The following is a 23,066-nucleotide window of genomic DNA, read 5'->3' on the forward strand; positions in this document are numbered from 1 at the left end:
TGATTGTGTCCATTGGTTGTGGGAATAGCAAAGTTTAAGGATCTGCTCTCAATTTAGAAAATTTTTTGGTTTAGCGAATTTTTCGTTATAATCTCCCATTCTCCTTAATTTTTTTTTATCCCTTCCATGATTGACAAAGTCTTTAAGGATTGGGATGAACTAGGTACTAAGCGTTTTTGGGTCTTGTTTATCTCAGGATCTCTTGCATCATTTGACCAATTGTCAAATAATTTTGCACTCCCAAAATCACATTTTTACAGGTACCTTCAAATTAGAGATTTTCTACGTTCCAATTAGCCACTTTTCCTATAGGTCATGATAAAAATTTACTGGAGGATCTTTTAAATTTAACATCGGTATCTATAACTTGTTGATTGATTCTAGACAAGACTGTTTAGATAAAATAAAAACGCTTGGGAGGATGAACTAAATTGTCAGATTTCTGATGATAGATGGTATAAAATTCTTAAATGAGTTAATAAATCATATCTCTGTGCTCGTCATTCTCTTCCACTATTTAAAGTGGTTCATAGAGCTTACATTTCTAAACAAAGCTGTCCAGTTTTTACCCAAATGTTTCCCCATTTTGTAATACATCCAACTCTGCGGATGCCTCTTTAATTCATATGTTTCGGTTTTGCCCTACAATTAAAAAGTTTTGACGGGAAGTATTTCATACCTTCTCTCAACTTTTTAGGGTCCAATTTGACGCAAATCCCTTTACTGCCTTGTTTGGTATTATTGCAAATGAAGATATAACTTTAAATACTCTTAACCTACAGGGTTTAGTTTTTACCTCTCTTTAAGCAAGAAGAGCAATCTTACTTAAATGGAAGGAGTCTACCCGTGCTACACATCTTCAATAGCTACATGATATTATGACGTATTTAAATTTAGAAAAGATCCGCTGCACAGTCTTAAATTCGAAACAATATTTTTATGCTATTTGGGGACCTTTCCTAAATTACTTTTCCAATTTATAAAGTTTAACAGTGCACAAAGTTTTATGTATATTTTTATCTTCTCTTCTTAAGTGAATGTTTTTTTTCTAATTATCCATTGTCATCCATCAGCTTTTTTCTTCGGTAGTTGGTAGGGGGGTTGACGTTTTTTATATATATATAAAAAATTCTGTTATGATGTATGACCTATCTTTAAATTTTTGATTACAGAGTGGTATACCTTTATGTGTTATGCTATAACATTTTGATCAATTTTATTACAATATATGAATGTGCACATGTTATGTTCAGATGTATCTAGGTGTTGCACTCTGTAAATCTTTTTTTTCTTCTGAATCAAAATATTGTAAAAAGAAAGCATGACCTGTTAGTTGAGTGTAATAACTGTTCCTGAACCTGGTGTTGAGGCTCCTGAGGCTGATGCACCTTCTTCCTGATGGCAGCATTGAGAAGAGAGCATGGCCTGGGTGGTGGGGGTCCTTGATGATGGATGCTGACTTCCTGCGACAGCACTCCGCAGAGATGTGCTCAGTTGTGAGGAGAGTTTTACCCGTGATGTGCTGGGCCACATCCACTATGATGTGCTGGGCCGTACTACTGAGGACAGACAGTTCCTGCTTTCTTGTAATTGCACTCGTGTCCCGGGCTCGGGACAGATCCTCTGAAATGTTAACACTGTGGAATTTAAAGTTGCTGAACATCTCCACCTTTGAGCCCCGATGAGGATTGCCTCATGGGTTCCTGTTTCCTCCACCAAAGTCCAGAACCAGTTCATTGCTCTTGCTCTCCTTGATTGAGAGGCTGCTCTTGGACCACAAGACCATGAGGGACAGAAGCAGAATTAAGCCATTTGGCCCATCAAAACTGCTCTGCCGCTTCATCATGGTAAATCCATTTTTCCTCCCAGCCTCATTTTCCTGCCTTCACCGCGTATCCTTTCATGCCCTGACCGATCGGAAGTCCATCAACCTCTGCCTTAGCAAAAGGAAAAGCAGAATCCGGCATCAGTGCAAGATGAGGTGAGGCACCTCCCACTCCATACACATCTATTTCTGTCCCTCCCCCGTCCACACTCTCTTGCCTACAAACCTCACTTTCACTCCTTACCATTCTCTACTCTCTCTCTCCATCGCCTCTCTCAACTTTCTTAACTCTCTGCTCTCTCTCTCTCTCTCCTCCCCTCTTCCACACTCTCTCCCCACACTTCCCACTCTCTTCCAAATCTCTGCTTCACCCTTTCCTCCCCAGTATACCCCATTCTCTTGAACCCTCTCTCCCCACGTTCTGTTTCACTCTCATCCTGTCTCCCCTCCCTCTCCCCCTTCCCTTTTCCCTTTCTCCTCCCCCTCCAGTCTCCCCCACTCTCCGCCTCACTCCCTCTCCCCCTCTCTCCCTCTACACCCCCTCTCTATGATCAATGATTCTGGGCTCTATTTACACTTGTTTAGTAGATTGTTCGTATTACTTGTTCCATCAATTCTTTCAGACTTTGTTTCAGACTTGGGATTGTGTTTTTCATTATATATTGTACTTCTCACTTACTGTAATCCAACAAACAATCCCGCAGCATCCTCGGAATGTTCCACTCCCCACTGATCGAATCCTCTCAACTTGCTGATCTCAGTCCGACAAGTCCACGCTTTATTATTTTCCATAGAGGTTGCCTGACCTGATGAGTTCCTCCAGCATTTTGTGTGTGCTGTTCTCTGTTACACCTCCTCCTTTCTGGCCCTTTCTTTTTCCATTTCCTGTACCTCTCTCCCTTCCTCCATTCTTACCCATCTCTCCCACGCGCTCTCACTCTCTCTGTCCTTCTCTCACCCCGATTGTTCATTGCAGTCGCTCACTCTCCCCTTTATCACTCTCTCTCTCTCACACACACACACTCAAACAAACCTCTCCCCACTGTGACTCTCGCAATCACTCCCACACTCTCCTCCGCTCCAGCCCTCTCCATCTCTCTCAACTCCACGCTTGTCCACTCCTTCCTTTTTCTCTCTCCTTCCCTCCCTCTCTCCCACCCCTGTTCCCGCACTCCTGCTCTCCTTCTCTCGTTTGCCCAAATTTCACGGAAAATTGTTCTCCCTCTCTGCCTCCCCATCCTCTATTGCTGATCACGTTCTTACCCTCCACCTTCCTTCCTCCTTGCCTCAAGTGCCTCTCTTCACCTCTATCACTGCACCCACTCGCTCATCCCACTCTCACCTTCTTGAACCTACTTACCCGCACTCTCCCATTCTCCCCCTATAGTCTACCCTTTGTCTCTTAACATCTCTCTCCCTCACTCTCTTTCTCTCCTCACTACTGTCACATCAGTCCTTGGCCACGGAAAGAGGGAAACAGAGTTAGATGGAGATGGAGAGAGAGGAGTGAAGTTGACCCGTTTTGCCTCTCACCACACCTCGTCATCCCTTAGTCTCACTCCGCCCGCGCCCCCGTCCCAACTCCCTCAACAGTGTTTATCCTCTCCCCAGTGTCCTGATACTTCCCCTCGCCCTCTCCCTACCTCTCCGCTGAGGGTTGGGCAGTGAATCAGAGTCACCGGAAGTTGAGTAAATCCGTGTCCTGCTGAAGCGACAGCAGATAAAGCCTTTCGGCTGGATGAGGAGAGCGCGGGAGGAATATGTTTCATATGAGTAATGCAGGATTCAGGAAGGTAGGGAGTAAGCAGAGGGTGAGGGGTCAGTGTGAGAGTGGTGTAAGGCGGAGGGCCAGTGCTGTTTGCACAAGGTTGGAATTTACTCCTGTAAACATTCTCCACCCGCGTGTCGGGTCGGAGCTGGAGAGCTTTGTGACCTGGTATCAACACTCCCCACCCCCTCCATTTCACCCACACAATAGAGCTGGTTACCGACAACAGGAAGTCAGCCGGGGCGATGCAGACATTCCTGTTTACATCAACGGCAGAGGATAAGGGGGTTGAGAGCTCCAATCTCTTGAGAGTGAACACCACTGACAGCCTGTCCTTGTCCAGCCACAAGGACACTATCGCCAAGAAAGCTCAGCGGCGCCTCTGCTTCTTTGAGAGACTGAAGAAAATCGGCGCCTCCTGGACGACCATCATCTGTTTTTACAGAACACATCCTGTGCGGAAAGTGGTCGTGTTGTCACGGCAACAGCACTGGCCACCACCGGAAACACTGCAGAGAGCTGTGAACAAGTTCAGTACATCATGGAAACTGTGGACTGTTTACACATCTCTCTTGCTCAATAAAACAGTCCACGTTATCAAAGACCCCACATACGTCGGACATTCTGACTTCCTGAGACATCGACCACTAACTTCACAATCTCCCTAATCCAGTGTTGTGATTAATTGGTCTGTATGACTCGTTAAGTTAATTAATTGTCCCCCTACATTTCGCGGCCCCGCACTCCCAGTCTCGAGGTGATGAATTAATCTTTATGGACGGGATGCGAATGAGAAGTTTTCACTGTATCTTGATTCATTGAAAGCAAATGTCCCAATTTACGCTCACCTCTCCTCTCCTCTTCTCTCTCCTCCCTCTCTCTCTGTTTGTCACTCTCTCTTTCTCTCTCTCTTCCCTCTCTCTTACTCTCTCTCTCTCTTCCCTCTCCCTCGCTCTCCCCCTCATTTTCTCTGCCTGTGACTCTCTCTTTTTCTGTCTGTCTCTCTTCCCCCCCTCTTCCTGTCAGTCTCACTTACTCCCTGTCTCCCTCCTCTGCCCTCTCCCTCCCCTCTCATTCTCTCTGCCTGTCACTGTCTCTCTTCCTCTCTGTCTCTCTCTTCTATCTCCCTCTCTCCCTGTCACTGTCTCTCTTCCTCTCTGTCTCTCTCTTCTATCTCCCTCTCTCCCTTCTCCCCCTCTTTCCCGTCCCTTTACCCCTCTCCTTCCCTCTCTCTTACCTCCTCACTTACCCTCTCTCTCCCCTCTTTCCCACACTCCTGCGCCGACTATTCTGTAGCACACCAAACGGGAACAAACAGGCCTCTCCCGGAAACCACAAGCCTTTATCTTCTGAGAGAACATTGAATCTTCCAACCGACGAGAAATTATAAAACATGTATAAACCAATGAGTGTGTAAAACCGTCATCACAGTGTGGGGTGGGGGGCGGGTTCTGCTCTGGACGGGGGGGGGGGGTGGCGAAGACAGCAAGCTACAGGAAAGGTGGAATTGGGGAGAAAAGGAGAGGCAAGCGAAAGGTTGGGCATAAACGGAGTAAGAGACAATAAGGGAAAGATGCAAGTTAGTGACTGTGTAGGGAAGAATGTTTGGAGGAAAGAGTGGAAGGGTGCAAAAGAGAACGGATGAGGAAAAGAGGAGATAGAGAAATTGAGGAATTGTATATGTATGGAGAGAGAGTGGGAGAGAGGGAGAAGGAGAGATAAGAGAGTTAAGGGGGAGAGAGGGAGAGAAGGAGAAAGGGAGCGAGAGAGGTCTGTGGAGCACAGTGGAGTACCAGGGCACAGGTAAACATCATCTTTGAACTGTCCCACTCTCACCTTGAAATCACATCCTCTGGTAATTGAGATATTCACCTGGTGAACAAACGATGTCGGTTCTCTTCTCTCAGATCTCTACTCAGCCTCAGTCGGCCTCTGGTCTCCCCTCAGCCCCCATCGCTACAGAGGAAACAACTGAAGCCTCTCCAACCTTTCATTCCCTCTGATCCATGAGGCAACCCCTCCATTTCCAGAACATTCTCTCACCCGATCCTCCTTCCGCCGAAACAGGGTTAGAGTTCCTCCTGTTGTCAACCAACGAACAGCGGTTCTGTGGTGGCGATAGAGTCACCCGGATGGTGAGATGTGTCCAGGTGCCAGGGACAGGGATGACTCCGATCAGGTCCCTGGCATTCTAAAGGGGGAGGGCGAGCAACCAGACTTGTTGAAATATATTGGCACCAATGGCAGGTAAAAAAATGTCAGCAGGTCCTGAAAATAAATTTTGGGAGCTAGGTAAGGGGTTTGGGAACCAATGTGCTACTGCCGAGGATGAGGTAGTTGGTTTGTAGACAGAGACAGTATGTTGTGAGACTGCTGGCAATGAGAGGCTGCTGATCGGGCAACCTGGCAGTCGACAGGATGAGTTGCGATGGAAAAGACGCACAGAATCGAAAAGGCTGAACACAGGACTGAAGGTATTTCACGAGGATATCTGCAGATGCTGGAAATTCAAACAACAACATACACACAATACAGATGGAACACAGCAGGCCAGGCAGCATCGATAGGGAGAAGTGCTGTTGACGTTTCGGGCCGAGACCGTTCATCAGGACTAACTGAGAGGAAAGATACTAAGAGATTTGAAAGTAGTGGGGGCAGGGGGCAACGGCAAATGATACGAGAAGACCGGAGGGGGTGGGATGAAGCTAAGAGCTGGAAAGGTGATTGGCGAAAAAGATACAGAGCTGGAGAAGGGAAAGGATTATGGGACGGGAGGCCTCGGGAGAAAGAAAGGGGGAGGGGGAGCACCAGAGGGAGATGAAGAACAGGTAGTGTGATGGGCAGAGGGAGAAAAAAATAATACAAACAACTAAATATGCCAGGGATGGAGTAAGAAGGGGAGGAGGGGCATTAACGGAAGTTAGAGAGGTCAGTGTTCATGCCATCAGGTTGGAGGCTACCCAGCCGGTATGTAAGGTGTTGTTCCTCCAAACTGAGTGTGGCTTCATCTTGACAGTAGAGGAGGCCATGGATAGACATATCAGAATGGGAATGGGACGTGGAATTAAAATGTGTGGCCACTGGGAGATCCTGCTTTCTCTGGCAGTCCGAGCGTAGGTGTTCAGCGAAACTGTCTCCCAGTCTGCGTCGGGTCTCCCGAATATATAAAAGGCCACACCGGGAGCACCGGACGCAGTATACCACACCAGCCAACTCACAGGTGAAGCCTCACATGGATGGACTGTCTGGAGCCCTGAATGGTGGTAAGGGAGGAAGTGTAAGGGCAGGTGTAGCACTTGTTCCGTTTACAAGGAGGGAGATCGGTGGGGAGGGATGGGGGGTACGAGTGGACAAGGGAGTCGCGTAGGGAGCGATCCCTGAGGAAAGCAAAAAGGTGGGGGGGGGGGTGGGAAAGATGTGCCTGGTCGTGGGATCCGGTTGGAAGTGGCAGAAGTCACGGAGAATTATACATTGGACCTGGAGGCTGGTGGGGCGGTAGGTGAGGACAAGGGGAACCCTGTCCCGAGTTGGGTAGCGGGCGGACGGGGTGAGGGCAGATGAGCGGGAAATGGGAGAGATGAGTTTGAGAGCAGAGTTAATGGTGGAAGGAGGGAAGCCCCTTTGTTTAAAAAAGGAATACATGTCCTTCGTCCAGGAATGAAAAGTCTCAACCTGAGAGCAGATATGGCGGAGACGGAGGAATTGTGAGAAGGGGATAGCATTTTTGTAAGAGACAGGGTGGAAAGAGTACCTGTGAGAGTCTGTAGGCTTATAGCAGATATCAGTAGATAAGCCATCTCCAGAGATGGAGACGGAAAGATCAGGAAAGGGGAGGGAGGAGTCAGAAATGGACCAGGTAAATTTGAGGGCAGGGTGAAAGTTGGAGGCAAAGTTAATGATTTAAACGAGCTCAGAAATTATTGAGAGTAAGAACTAATTCTGCTAGACGGAAGAGAGTGGTGTTAGAGGGGAATTGGTTAGGTCTGGAATCCAAAACGAAGCCAAGAGCTTCGAGATCGTCCGGGTGGGGGATGGAGGATATAGGGACTGGACATCCATGGTGAAAATAATGCGGTGGGGGCCAGGGAACAGAAAATCATTGAAAAAATTCAAAGCGTGAGAAGTGTCACGAATACAGGTGGTAAGAGATGGAACAAGGCAGTGTCAAGGTATGCACAAATGAGTTCAGTTGGGCAGGAGCAAGCTGAGACAATAGGTCTACCTGGACAGGCAGGTTTGTGGATCTTGGGTAGGATGTAGAAACGGGAAGTCGGGGGTTTGCGAACTATGAGGTTGGTGGCAGTGGATGGAGATCCCCAGAACTGATTAGGTTGGTGATGGTATAGAAGACAGTGGCCTGGTGCTCCTTAGTGGAGTCGTGATCAAGGGGTAAATAAGAGGAGGTATCAGAGAGTTGTCGCTGTGCCTCGGCCAGGTAGAGGTCAGTACGCCAGACAACAGCAGCTCCCGCCTTATCAGCGGGTTTTATAGTGAGGTTGGGATTGGTGCGGAGGGAACGGAGAGCAGAGCGTTCGGAAGGAGTTTGGTTGGAATTAGAACAGGGTGTGGTGAAGTCGAAGCATTTGATGCCCCGTCGGCAGTCAGCAATAAAGAGATCCACAGCAGGCAGACCAGAGCGGGGTGTCCATGCAGAGGAGGAGGGTTGAAGACGGGAGAAATGGTCATCGGTGGGGGTAGGAGCGTCGTTTCCAAAGAAATAAGCTCGGTGAAGGAGCCGGCGGAAGAGGAGTTCAGCGTCATGGCGTACGCGGAACTCGCTGAGGTGTGGGCGAAGGCGGAAAAAGGTGAGGCCCTCACTGAGGACAGAGCGCTGTGCCTCAGAGAGTTGAAGGTCGGAGGGAATGGTAAAGACCCGGCACGGATGAGAGATGGGATCAGATAAGGGAGGGAGGCTGAGAGTGTCAGTAGAGAGGGAAGGGACGGAGCAAGACGGAGCCTCTGAGGGCCCAAGAGCTGACGATGGGATCTGAGGGAGTGCGGATTGCAGAGTGGTGGTGGGGGAAGAGGAGAACGGCCTTTAATAAAGCCCGTTTGATTCATACAGATGATTTTAGTTCAAATATTTTCAGTATAAAGTGATGGAAAAATGGCGGAGATGAACAACAATAAAAAATAATCCGGGATTCCATTATGGGGGAAAAAAAAGAAAAAAAAAACACCCAATTTACAAAGCCCAGAAAGAAAGTCGATATCTATGGACGCAAGCCCCAAGAAAAGCATCGATGCTGTTATAGCTCCGCCTACTTGAATATAAAGAAAGTAATCTCTGTCTCCCTCTTCCGGACATAATCCTCATTACAGTCGACATACATCTCAGTCCAGTTAACTTGAAAGGATAGTGTTTTTTCCTATGAAACAAAACGACAAAACGAGGTCAGTTATTTAAAACAGAGTTGAGGAAAAATTTCTCCCACAGAGTTGTGGAGGTGTGGAATGCACTGCCTCGGAAGACGGCGGAGGCCAATTCTCTGGATGCTTTCAAGAAGGAGCTAGATAGATATCTGATGGATAGGGGAATCAAGGGATATGGGGACAAGGCAGGGACTGGGTATTGATAGTGAATGATCAGCCATGATCTCAGAATGGCGGCGCAGACTCGAGGGGCCGAATGGTCTACTTCTGCACCTATTGTCTATCGTCTATTGTCTATTGACCTTCAATTTGAAAGTAACCTTCACAGTTTTCGATAAGGGAAGAAAAACACATCCAAAACAATTCTTGAAATATTTGCACGAAAGAAAAACAATCGCCATCTTTAAAGTATCCAAGCTAACTTTAAAACACAATAAAAACCAAATAATTACTTAAGAAATCTTCAATAAAGCATACAGAATAAAAAAAACAATTAACTCATTTAAATGCTGCAAAAAGAAAAAAAAAATGTTCCAGATAGTACAAACTTAACTACAGCCAATTACCAGTTCTCCCACTATACCTTCTGAGGTTTCAACGGTTCAAACCAGTCTTTTCCAGAAATAAAAATGAATTTGAAGCTAAAAACTTTCAGTGACCACCAGATCTTCTAGTCTTATCAGTGTTTACACAGCGAGACACTCAAGCCATTTTCAATCATTCAAACTTCAGGCTTCAGACTCGTCGTGAACGAAATACTTGCACAAAAGGAAAAACAATCGCCATCGTTGAATTGTCCAGTCTTTGTTTAAAATGTAAAGAAATCCAAGCAATTACTTAACTAAAAACTTTTAAAAAAGCATACAGAATAAAATGCTTCATTTAAATGCTGCAGAGAAAAAAATAAACTAGATGGTTCAGAATTATCTACAGTCTTTCAACAGTTCTCCCGCTATATATTCGAAGGTTAAAACCATCCGAACCAGTCTTTGTCGAAGCTAAGAATACATTTTAAGGTAAAAAGTTCTATAACCATCAAATCTTCCAATTTCATCGCTTTACACCACGAGACTGTCAAATTATTATAAATTATTCAAACTTCAGATTCGCCATCGGACTTGTCAGACAAGGAGTTAATAAAACGCAATGCTTCGGCTGGATCATCAAAAATATGAACTCCAGAATTTTTAACAAAAAGCCTTAATTTGACAGGCTATTGTAATAATGGAAAGAGCTTTTTTTGAAAAGCTAATTTCATAGAAGAGACAAATGCAGCACGTTTCTTCACAATTTATCGTGGAAAATCTTGAAAAAAAACGAAATTCTGAATCTTCAAATTGAAATAATCTCTGTTTTCTTGCAATCTTAATAATGCGGTCCTTGTCTCTGAGACGGAGAAAACGCACAACAACATGCCTGCTTTTACCTTCATCCAAAGATTTCAAAGCACCGGTTCTGTGAGCCGATTCAAGCTCCGGGGGTTGCGAACAAACCTCCGGAAGTAAAGACTGAAACATTTTAGCAAAATAATCCAGTGTGTCGGGAAATTCTGACTTCTCTTTTAATCCAACAATTCGAATATTATTCCGACGCGATCGAGCTTCCAAATCCACGATCCGTTGTTGAGCCTTTTCCAAACGAAAAGAAAGGTCAGCCGCATTTCGATTCACTTCTTCAAGATCGAGGCTCAGAGAGTCAATTTCTTCTTCAAATGTCTCTTTCAGTTGAGTTATTTCAGGGCAGATACCGGTGATTCGAGATTCCAATCTCTTGACCCAAGGGGCTTCTTCCGAGAACCCGTCGGCTTTCTTCAGATTTTCCGTTAGAGGAGTCGGGATTTCGTCTGGTGCTCTTCGAAGTCGCCATTATTATAATCATTGTGATACAAATTCGACTGAATAGAGTTAAAATTTCAAAGTTTAAATCGGAGAAGGGAGAGATTAAAGGCAGACAAAAAGCAACTAAGTCTTACATGTCCGTAGCGGGAGGCGGAGTCCGGAAGGACTTTGGATTGAGTTATAGAAAGGATGGTTCCCATGGTGGGAGAGTTTAGGATAAGAGGGCATAGCCTCAGGAGAGAGGGGCGCCTTTTCAAAACAGAGATGCGGGAAGTCTTTCAGACAAAGGGTGGTGAATTTGTGGAATTTCTTGCCACATGCAGCTGCAGAGCCCACAGCGTTGGGTGCATTTAAGGCAGACATTGATAGTTTCTTGATGGGACATGACATCAAAGGTTCAGGGGAGAAGGCCGGTAACTGGGGTTGAGGAGGTCGGAAAGAAAGAATCAACCATGAGTGAATGATGAAGCAGACTCGATGGGCCGGGTGGCCTGAAACTGCTTCCGTGTCTTATGGCCTTATGGAAATCAAGATTGAGCAGGAGACTGCGAGACTTTGTCTGAGTTTTATATTTGGACGATCGATGCTGGTACGGGTGGGAACCCACAACGTCGTATTTGTAATCCTTTATTATCTAATTGTATGATTAATTATATTCTCTCTGAGACAAGCACTTAGGTGTGTAAATCTCTATACGCAGATGATGGATCTCTATGGCTTAGAGGCATAAATTACAATTCTACTGTATATTGGACCGAATTAGCAGCTAATAATTTTGAACAGTCGGCAAATACATGAGAATTTAAGATTTCAGTCGCTCATGAACAAGTTCTGTGTTTTATAAATGTGATTAATAGGCATGCAGTTGATTTGAATTGATATGGTCAAACTCTTCAAGACGTGAAAGCGGTAAGATTTCCAGGCATGTGGATGGATAATCAGCTGGCATGTAATAACATTAAATATTCTCAGTTGTCTATATGGGTATTCTGGGGAGCTACATGAATATCATTGTGGGCCATGTTCATTTGTTTAATTGTTCTGTTCTTGATTATGGCTGTGTGACGTGTAGATCAGCGTCATCTTCAATTGTAAAGTGTTCGGAAGTGTTCTGGCGCAATAAGGCGGTCCCCTGTTTCAGCTTTACTGGTTGAAATGAGCCAAGTGTAATTGCGGAGGTTGCAGTTGATATTAACTAACTGGATTCATTAGACGAGGCAAATAAATTATCATCCTGTTGAAGTTGTGTTCGAGGACAGTTGGCAACATCACACGAAGAGTGTTTTCAAGTTTAGGTGGCTGGGATTTTATCGCGCTGGGAAGATGGGATTGTGCGATTATGCAATATTCCCCGATGTCACGTTCTCTGAAACCCCATCTTGTTCGGCCTCTGACTAGCTGATTTTAGGTCACACATTTTAATAAGTCTGAGATTTGGGCAATGTCCGAAAGTCTGTTGGTTCATCATTATATTTTGGAAAACTATAATGATATATTAACTGTCGCAGAAGAATCAAAAGATAACAACTGAGATATTCCTCTGGCTGTTTCTGTGCCTTAATTACAGGTAACGGCAATGAAACAACTTACTACCCATTATATCAGTATATACTGTAGCAATTGTTCTAGCGGTCTGTCAGATTTACTGTAAGAAACTCATTGGTCCATTTCTTATGAGTTGTACCGGTCTTCTTATGGGTCTCAGCCTGCACGGAGAGGTTGAGTTACAAAAGCTGATACAATTCCAGCGGTGGATAAAGACCTTCCACCCCACAAATCAGAAGCTAAGGGGTTGTTGGGATTGAGAATTATAGCAAGACTGTTTGGATAATGAGCATAAAGGAAACGCCACTGCAGAATGCGTAACTGTTAGCTTAATGGGGGAACGGAGTAAAATAAGAAGGGAAAGAATTTCAATCAAAAAAGAAGCAGTGCATGCTTTTTGTTTTTTTGTAATTCTCTGTACCACACTCCAGTCCAGTTAATGGCGTGAAAGCGAATTTCATTTGATCTGTCAAACGCCTTTTAACCAAAACCGCCCCATTTCGAATAATATTAGCAAATCATTCAAGGGGAAGGCGGAGAGTAGTGTGATTTACATTGGATTAGGCAGCCAGTTATCGACTAGATCCCCGCCGTTTTGTGGACTGTAAGGTTGACGGGCCGCAAAGATGGACATATGCACAGACCAATGGCTGGACAGAGTTTCGGTGCAGGTCTTTGACTGTCATCTGGCAGGTCCAATGCGGTACTGAGTCTCCAGGACGGTGCCTTGCCCCTCACAAAACAGATACTATCCTAATGTCCCGGAGCTGCCAGTCGATGCGACAACCTGCCGGGGAATAACAGCTGGGTGATCAGGGGGTGAATGTGAGGAGCTGGAACCCTCACTGCAACCGCCTTCGGCTTGTGCTCAGGTCACGGCTTTATTAATGAACTGAGTCACCGAGGTGACCGGATATTTCACCGCGTTGATCACCTGCTCCCTGAATTTCGACTGAGTCACCGCGTAAATAAATGTGTTCGTGCAGCAGCTGTAATCTCTCAGCAAAAGCGCGACGTTGTTAAAGATCCATTCAGAATCATTGAATTCGAATCCTTTTCCTGAGACCTGATAATATATGAAATTTACAACCAGTGTCATCCACAGGAGGATGAAACTGCCAGAGAGGGTGAAGAGTAAAATCACAGACCTCCTCCTGCTCTCCATCTCCGGGTCACTGCGGTTCTCCCCCTTGCTTTGACACTTCAGCCCCTTACGGACCCGACTGGCCACTAAAATGTGCCTGACTGTCAGAGCGTTGAGCAGCAGGATCCCAGCGAAAGGGAGGAACGGAGTTAAAACCGTATCGAGCCAGTCATATCCGACCCACCCGGGGTCAGTGAAATAATTGTCCTTGATAATACAGAGCCAAGGTACATTATCGATGATCACTCTGGGTTCCCATGTGAAGTATCCAGGAATGTTTCTCAGACACGACAATACGCCGGTTGTTGTTAGAACCACAGCCGCAGATTTCCCGGTACAATATTTTGTTTTCAGTTTCTGGCAGCAAATGGCGACAAACCGGTCAAAGGTGAAAATGACGGTGAACCAGACAGAACAGTGTGTGGACGTGTATGTCAGTACATCGATGACACTGCACGCAGGGGTGATGTCCAGAAAACTCCACGGGAAGTAATGCATTCTGATTCGAGTCAAAATTCGGTGACAATGGTCAGTAGATCGGCCGCTGCCATGGCCACCAGGTAGCGGGTGGTGCAGGTAGAGAGACCGCACTGTTCCCGGGACAGGATCACAATCGCCACTACATTCACTGGAGAGAGAAAGGGAGAGAAACAGACACTGGGCATTACCTGACACATTCACCGGGAATTAACACCGGATCGAGTTGCAGCTAAAGATGTCTGTGAACGGCTGCTAATCCAGCACCAGACACGGGTCACACTATCTCTGGACGTTTTTCTTCAGTGTGGAGATAAAGCAATGTGTGGACAATCGTCGGCGATATAAACGATCTGAATGAACAACAACGATCGCTGCTGATCCCGATTCCAGTCGCTGATGGGGCCGGTTTCACTGACTTAACCGTGACTGACCAGGACTCTGGAAAATCAGCATTTGATGTTTCCAAGGTGAGGTACAGAGGGGAGAAACACACTGAAAACACTGGAAACAGTATTAGCAAACAGAGACTGAGTGGCTCAGTTAACGGATTAATTCTGTACCGCAGTTCAATTCGATAACACACATGAGCAGGTCCCTGGACACCGGATCGGGCGACCAGACCAAATTATTGACCAAAGGGCAGCGGGATACGATTCTGACAGACTCCACAGGGAGACGCGAAACACAGCACCAGGGGCTCTCTTTGATCAATAACTCAGAAACAGTGAACCTGACAATGAACCCACCGCACCCCTCCCAGTCACACCTTCTCGGAGAGCTACCTGTACTCAGCACTATGGCAAATTTGGACTAGGTATCATTAAAGGCAAGGACTGCGTTTGAGTCGATCCCGTGTGTTAGAGGAGAGACAAAGCTTTAGTTCCCTTTGTCATTGAATATGAAGAATCGGAAAGTCGAATTGACAGGATCGATATCTCTGACGGATATTTGTACAATGATCATCAGGTTGGAAGATTGTAAAATGACCATGAATATTTTCACACCGGTAACAATCAGAAATTCCAAACATGAATCCCTCCGCTCACTCACCGGGAACTCCAACAACGGCAATGAACACGTACAATATTTTCTCCACACTCCTGTACATCTCCAACAATGCAGACATTTTCTCTGTCCAGTGCTTTGCACCCCTGTGTTACAGTCGATCTCTCGGAATGAAATGCTGAGGCAGCACATGCCTCGGGTTTTTAATACAATTCAGTGACTCCACAGGGACAGATTTCAACAGATTTAAAAATAAAGATTTTAAATTATTCACAAATCGATTACATCACACAGGTGAAATTCCCGCGGTGGCGGATTGCGATTAAACTTTTCAATTAATAGGAAGACCATTGGGAGCTGAATTGTCCCAACGCAGGTGACTGAACCGTCCGAGTTATCTCATCAATTAAATGTGCTTCCAATGTACATATGCACTTCAAAGTCACCATTTATCAGACACAAAATATTGAAGCAAATTATGCCATTGTAGCTTGTGAAATTGTTTTGAATCACGAACACTACACCTGCTGGTGACGTAGTGGCATCAGCGCCGGACTCCCGAGTTCCAATCCAACCGGCTCCAAAAACGCCAGAAGAGGGATGGGCTCCGCCAGGTATCAGATGCCCAAGACACGTCGTATGATGAGCAATCACCAAAAAGATCGGTGCAAAAAACTTGTAACGGCGGCCCGCCGACTGTGTGCGTGTGTGTGTGTGTGTGTGTGTGTGTGTGTGTGTGTGTGTGTGTGTGTGTGTGTGTGTGTGTGTGTGTGTGTGTGTGTGTGTGTGTGTGTGGTCTTTCAGTGTGTGTCAGTGTATGGGTAGACTGATTGTCTCTGCCTGACCCTGCCGGTCTATACCCTTGGTTTAGTCTCTTCTCATCTGTCTCCGCAAAATGCACAGTTCCACCACTTCACAAAATGGCTGCTTGAACAATAAAAGAGACAAGAACAGAGGGCATGATTCAAATTGCATTTATTTGTAATGTTTGTAATATTTGTAATGTTTGGTCGGTGCAGGTTTACCCTCACCTTTCGTCTGGGGATCAAGAACGGGAAACCCGATGCTCTCTCCCGTCAATACATTTCCGAGCAGGACCTTCCCAACCCCGAGACCATCCTTCCACCATCCTTTGTAGTGGCTGCCCTCGCCAGGGAGATCGGGTCCAGAGACACGGAGGCCCAACGGACTCAACCTGATACCCGATCAAGCATCGGATCTCCCAGTCGCCACTTTGTACTCGATTCTGCTCGATCTCAGGTTCTCCAGTGGGGGCGCACTTCTCGTTTCGCCAGCCATCCCGGGATCGATCGACTTCTGACACTCCTGAAGAGACATTTCTGATGACACTCCATGGACGCTGACACCCGTTCCTGTGTCTCTGCATGTTCCGTCTGCGCCTGTAGGAAAGCCTCGGTCCAGGCCCATATACAAGGTGCCGAAAGATCTGGGAAGACACACGCACGGCCCTGCTTCGCTCAGCCAACCGTCACCGAAAATTTGCCGACCGCCATCGTACCCCTGCTCCGGAGTATCGAGCTGGGCAGATGGTGTGGCTCTCGGCTGGAGACATTCCTCTCAAGAACGAGCCTAAGAATCTCGCCCCCCGCTTCCTGGGACCCTTCGAGTTTGAGAGCATTATCAATCCCACGGCAATCCGGCTCAAACTACCTTCGTCAATGCTGATCCATTCTACAGTTCACGTCTCCCAGTTAAAACCGGTTACTGTCAGCCCCTTGTGCCCTCCGACCGAACCCCCTCTACCCCTCCCCCCCGACCCGGTCATCGACGACCATCCGGCGTCCACCTTCCGGTGGTTATTGGATGTTCGCCGTTGGGGCAGGGTCTCCAGTACTTGGTCGACTGGGAGGGGTACGGCCCGGAAGAACGTTCCTGGATTATCCGCTCCTTTATCCAGGTCCCTTCTCTCATCCGGGATTTCCATCGGGACCATGTGACGAGCCAGGGGGTCGCCTGGAGGCTCCCGTTGAGGGAGGGGTACAGTCATGGTTCCTGTTGGCTGTTCCCCTTTAACGCTCATTTCTCCGTGATTTATGTCCGAATAACAGTCATTAGATTTCCAATTGATCTAGTTTACTTTATTACAGTACACCTGGTTTTCATCAGAGACTGTTTAATAAGTACGATGGCGTCACTATCACAGTCTGCCAGTTTGTTGGTTTATTCTCGTTTGATACTTCGTTCCCTTGTCTTATTAGAACCGTTAGTTCTAGGTTCAGCTCTAGTTTCCATATAGTCCCTGTAAATCCCGTCTCCTTGTCAAGATTCCTCCGGATTGCTGTTCTACGTTGATGTCTACGCCAGCATCCCCAACTCAGTCGACGTGCCGGTGTCCCGCACTTGGGTTCTCCTCAGTCGCCGCATGCAACAGTGAATTGCACTGATCAAACACCTCGTCCTGCTGGGGGAATTGAGATTATTGTGAGAGCTGCAGAAATACATCTTGGTGTAACTGGTGTTACCAGTTTTATTATGAAAAGAGCCACGTTTCGAGTTGTGAATGTGAGTTAAACGTATGTGCGATATGCAGTAGAAATATATCATTCAACAGGTGGGGTATTAAAGTGGTTCATTTTTACAACTTGTGGAAAATGACAGTTGTATTGCCTGTTCTAAACTCGGAGCTCCCTGTCTGATCCTTCCAGTTATGGACCAATATAACCTCTCATTTATGTAAACTTATGGACGTATAGTACTGAAACGGTTGAATTATATTTTTGAAGAGGGAGGCAATTTTATTGATTCTGATATCATTTTATCACAGTATATTGTGGAAGGGGAGAGTGATTTTGGATTCAGTTTTATATTTTGAATACGATATTAGGAAAGCACCGTTAAAATACGTTGCTGCGATGACAGTACTTTTGATAATGAAAAGGCATGTAATATTTATGGAAGGAAGGACTTTTGGAAATTAGGAGAGGGGAAATTGCATCATTTATTTCTGTTTTTTTTTTGTCATTTGGAAAGTCCCTGCAAGTAAGAGTGGGAAAGAAATATCCCGGTGTGTATGAGATAGCTATTGGGACCGCACAAGACTGTATTTGTAATCCTTTATTATATAATTATATGGTTAATGGTATTTCCCGAGATAGCGTCGGTAAATTATTATGTACAAATGAAGGAGCTTTCTGGATTAGAGGCAGAAATTTGAATTTTAGTGTAAGGAGTTACAATTATTTATTAATATCTTTGAAAAAAGGAAGTAGATGACGATGAAGCTTTCAATAGCTAAACATTTGTTATGTGTTTTACAAATAAGATTAATTGATCTGCAGATGATTTGAACTTATACGATCAAACTCTTGAAGACCTGCAAGTGCAAAGATTTTCAGGCATATGTGTGGACAATAAGCTGACATGGAAGCGCTGCATAGTTATAATAACTGATCAATAAAAAGGAGCATTAAATATTCTCAGCTGTCTATGTGGATATCCTTGGGTGTTACACGAAAATCTTTGTTAATCATTTAGAATTGTTTAATTAGAGCTGTTCTGGATTCTGACTGTGTGGCTTATGCGTCAGCTTCATCTTCAACTTTCTCATGCTTGGATGTGATGCAAGCATAGACTTTAAGGTTGTGTTGTTATGCAGTAAAGTCGTCCCATGTTTCAGTTTTACTGGGTGAAATGGGATAATCACCCGCACAATTGCGGCAGCTGAACTTGATATTAACATACCTGATATTTTCAGGGGGCAGAGACATTATCATGCTGTTGAAAGTGTGTCAGAGGACGGGTGGTAACACTCATGAAGAGTGTTTTCAGTTTTGGATATCTGGACTCTTATCACGCTTGGAGTATGGGCTTCTTGATTGATGCAATATGTCCCTGTGTCGCGTTCTCAGTAAATCTACTTTGTTTTCTTTTCCCAATCACATTAGTAGATTTTAGCTTGCACAGTTTAATACAATGTAAATATTCTGTACTGCTGAAGAATCTGTTGCCTCATCAGAATATTAAGGAAAATTATTATGATATGTTAACCATCAATCGTTACTAATCATGTCAAATTTTTAAGCCTTTTTACAGATGGAACGAAAGATAATTTAAGTGGGAAAGCTGGAGGAGCCCATTTTTATGCCTGAAGTACAGAACATGACAGAGAAATTACTTTACAAACATTTATCATTTTACAACACAATTAGTTGCCATCATTTTAGGCTTAAGGTGGGTGAGGATTTTTTTCCCACATAACGTTATAATTGTTCAGATTGCTTTTATGTTTTGATGACTCTTCAACACGTTATTCTAGTAGTCGGTCAGATTTACTATTGGAAACTCATCAGGCATTAATTCATATTCAAGTACTTGTTTATATATATTCTTCTTATAGGTCCCTGATCACAGAGGTATTAAGAGGAATTAGTGGGTTGACTGTAAATTACAAAAGTTCAACTGTGGATAAAGACCCTTCACTTAACAAATCAGAAGTTCAGAATTAGGAGCTTTTGAAAATTAGGAGCTTTTGGAAAGACTGATGGGAAAATGGATTCACCTTCAGAGAATACAGAAACGTGTTGGGTGTATGGGGGAAAAGTGGTAAAACAACAAGGGATGGAACGATATTGACATGAACTGGAATGGGAACATACAAGTGTAGGGTTTATGGGAGAAACAAGAAGGGAAGGAATTATATCGCCTTGACTTACTATGCTTAATGATTCCTTTCGTCATGTTGCAAAACATGCTTTCGGATCGTGTAAGTTTTTTTTTATTGTGCAACAATTGAACACAGGGCATTTTAGCGTGAAGCGCATCATGAAATAAATCATACAGGCTTGATTGGAATTTTGGGGAGCCTTGATTGATTCCATTTAACCGCTTTCTTAAGTCATGGGAGTGACTTCAACTAAATTCGCAGTATTGTGCTTCATTGCGTATATTCGATAGGATGTGTTGGGGGTAATTTAGCTTTCACTAGAAGACAGAAACAGTGAAGATTTTATTTACCAATTGTCTACACCACAGTCCAGTAAAACCGACAGCGGGAATGCGCCTTTAAGTTGGAGTTTCAACCGCCGTTTATCCAAAAGCCTGACTTAATTTCTTAACTTAGCCAATCATTAAACGAGAAGCGGAGACCGGTGTGATACACATTGGGTTAGTAAACGAGCATCTGAGTCGACCCCCTCCGTCTTGTGGGAATGTCTGACAGTGACTGGGAACTGATGGACATATCCGCAGACGAATGTGAGCCTCGGCGACTACTCAGGCCACGGCTTTGTTAATCAACTGAAGCATCGCAGTGACGGGATATTTCACCGCGCTGATCACCTGCTCCCTGAATCTCGACTGAGTCACCGCGTAAATAAATGTGTTCGTGCAGCAGCTGAAATTCAACAGGAAAGTCCCGACGTTGTGAAAGATCCATTCAGCGTCATTGAAATCGTTTCCTTTCCCTGCGATCTGATAATATATGAAATTTACAACATATGTCATACACAGGAGGATGAAGCTGCCGGAGAGGGTGAAGAGTAAAATTACAGACCTCCTCCTGCTCTCCATCTCCGGGTCACTGCGGTTCTCCCCGTTGCTCCGGCTCTTCAGCCCCTTCCGGACCCGACTGGCCATTAAAATGTGTCTGACTGTCAGAGCGTTGAGCAGCAGGATCACAGCGAAAGGGAGGAACGGAGTTAAAACCGTATCCAGCCAGTCATAACCTATCCATCCGGGGTCAGTGAAATAATTGTCCTTGGTAATACAGAGCCACGGTACATTGTCGATGATCACACTGGGTTCCCGTACAAAGTAGCGGGGAATACTTCTCAGACACGCTGGCACGGCGGTTGTTGTTAGAACCACAGCCGCAGTTTTCCCGGTGCAATATTTTGTTTTCAGTTTCTGGCAGCAAATGGCGACAAACCGGTCAAAGGTGAAAGTGACGGTGAACCAGACAGAACAGTCTGTGGCTGTGAACCGCAGTACATCGATAACACTGCACACATGGGTGATGTCCAGAAAACTCCACGCAAAGTGGTACACTCTGATTCGAGTCAAAATGACGCTGGTGACAACGGTCAGTATATCCGCCGCTGCCATGGCCACCAGGTAGCGAGTGGTGCAGGTAGAGAGGCCGCACTTTCCTCGGGACAGGATCAGAATTGCCACTATATTCACTGGAGAGAGGAGACACTGGGCATTACTGAAAACATTGTGCGTGAATTAACATGGGATCGCGATTTAGCTAAAACTCGGGAGTGCTGGAATCTATAAACGGCTGCTAATCGAACACCAGAAGTGGGTCGCACTGTCTCTGACCTGTCTTCTTCAGTGTGGAGATAAGACGATGTGTGGGGAATCGTTGGCGATAAGAACGATCTGCATGAACAACACCGATCGGTGCTGATCCCCATTCCAGTCGCTGATGGGGCCGGTTTCACTGAATTAAGTGTGACTGACCAGAACTCTGGAAAATCAGCATCTGATGAGGCCGAGAAGGGATATAGAAAGGAGCAACACACACAAAACTGGAGGAACTCAGCAGGTCAGGCAGCTTCCATGGAATTGAATAATCTTTCGTTTCGGGTCGAGACCCCCGATTTATGGGGGTCTCCGAATTCGTCGGTGACGAAGCGCTGCCCCGATTTATGACGGGATTCAGAGGGAAAGAAGAAACCACTTAGTGACCTGTGGCTGAGTAGCTCTATTAATGGATTAGTTCTGCAGTGTAGTTCAATTCGATAACACACGACAGCAGATCCGTGAACACTGGTTCAGCTGCTCAGACGCAATAATTGACCAACAGACAGTGGGATCCGACTGTGACAGACTCCACAGCAAACGTGAAGCGCAGGACCAGGGTTTTCTTCTGATCAATAACTTAGGAAAAGTACTTCAGAATGCAAACATCTCGTAGTCACAACTTCCCCGAGAACTCCTTGGCCCCGACACTGGGACATCTCTGGACAAGGTGTCATTCAAGGCAAGAACAGCTTTCTATTCGATCCCGTGAGTTAGAGGAGAAACATAGACTTAGTTCCACTTGTTATTAAATATGAAAATTCAGAATGTGAAATTGACAGGATCGGTATCTCTGATGGATATTTGTGCAATGATGATCAGGTAGTAATCTTGTAACATTATTTTAAACAGGTTCACGCCGGTGAACACACAGAAATACCGAACATGAAATACTCTGCTCACTCACCAGGAACTCCAATGACGGCAATGAACACGTACAATATTTTCTCCACACTGATATATGCATCAAACATTGCAGACATTTTCCCTGGTCAGTGATTTGTCTCTTTGTGCGACAGCCGATCTCTCGGAATGAAATGCTAAGGCAGCGCATGCCTGGGGTTTTAAAGCCATTTAGAAATTCCACAGGGACAGATTTCAACAGATTGAAAAATAAAGGTTTTAAAATTATTTACAAACCAATTACGTCAGACAGGTGCAATCCCTGCGATTACAGATTGTGATTAAATTAATGAATAATGTTTAGATCATTTGTGGGAGTTAGTTTGTTACAACAAATGTGAACCGTCCGAGGTGTCTTATCAATTAAATGTGCTTCCACTGTAAATATGTGCTTCAAAGGAACCAGTTGTCTGACACAGACTATTGAAGTAAATATGTCACTGTGCCTTTGAAATTGTCCTGAATCACCTACTGTTCTATTCTCTTCAAGAGTATAAACTCTTGATGTAGTTCGTGCTTGTGGGACTCTACTGAGAGGCCTCGAAGAAAATGTCTGTTTGTGTTGATGAATAAAGACAATTTCATATCCACTAAATCCTCCATCTGCTTCAGAGACTTAGTCACACACAGATCGTTTGGGGGCTCATCCAGGACCCATCCCTAACCCGAGCACATGCCATGAAATTGAGCAGTCTAGTGGGGGGGGGGTATGTTTTAATCATGTCACTCCGTATGTGTCAAAGAGCACGGCTGAGAGCTGGATTTGCAGATAAGGACGTGCAGTTTTGAGTGTGTGTGTGTGTGTGTGTCTATGAGTGTTAGTGTGCGTCCGTTTGTTTCTGTGTCTGTTTCTCTACTTGTCCCTGCCTAACTGTACACGTGACCATACACCTCCAATTCAGTTCATCCCCCTTGGTTCAG

Source organism: Hypanus sabinus, assembly GCF_030144855.1.
Source record: "Hypanus sabinus isolate sHypSab1 chromosome X2 unlocalized genomic scaffold, sHypSab1.hap1 SUPER_X2_unloc_27, whole genome shotgun sequence".
Lineage (NCBI taxonomy): Eukaryota > Metazoa > Chordata > Chondrichthyes > Myliobatiformes > Dasyatidae > Hypanus > Hypanus sabinus.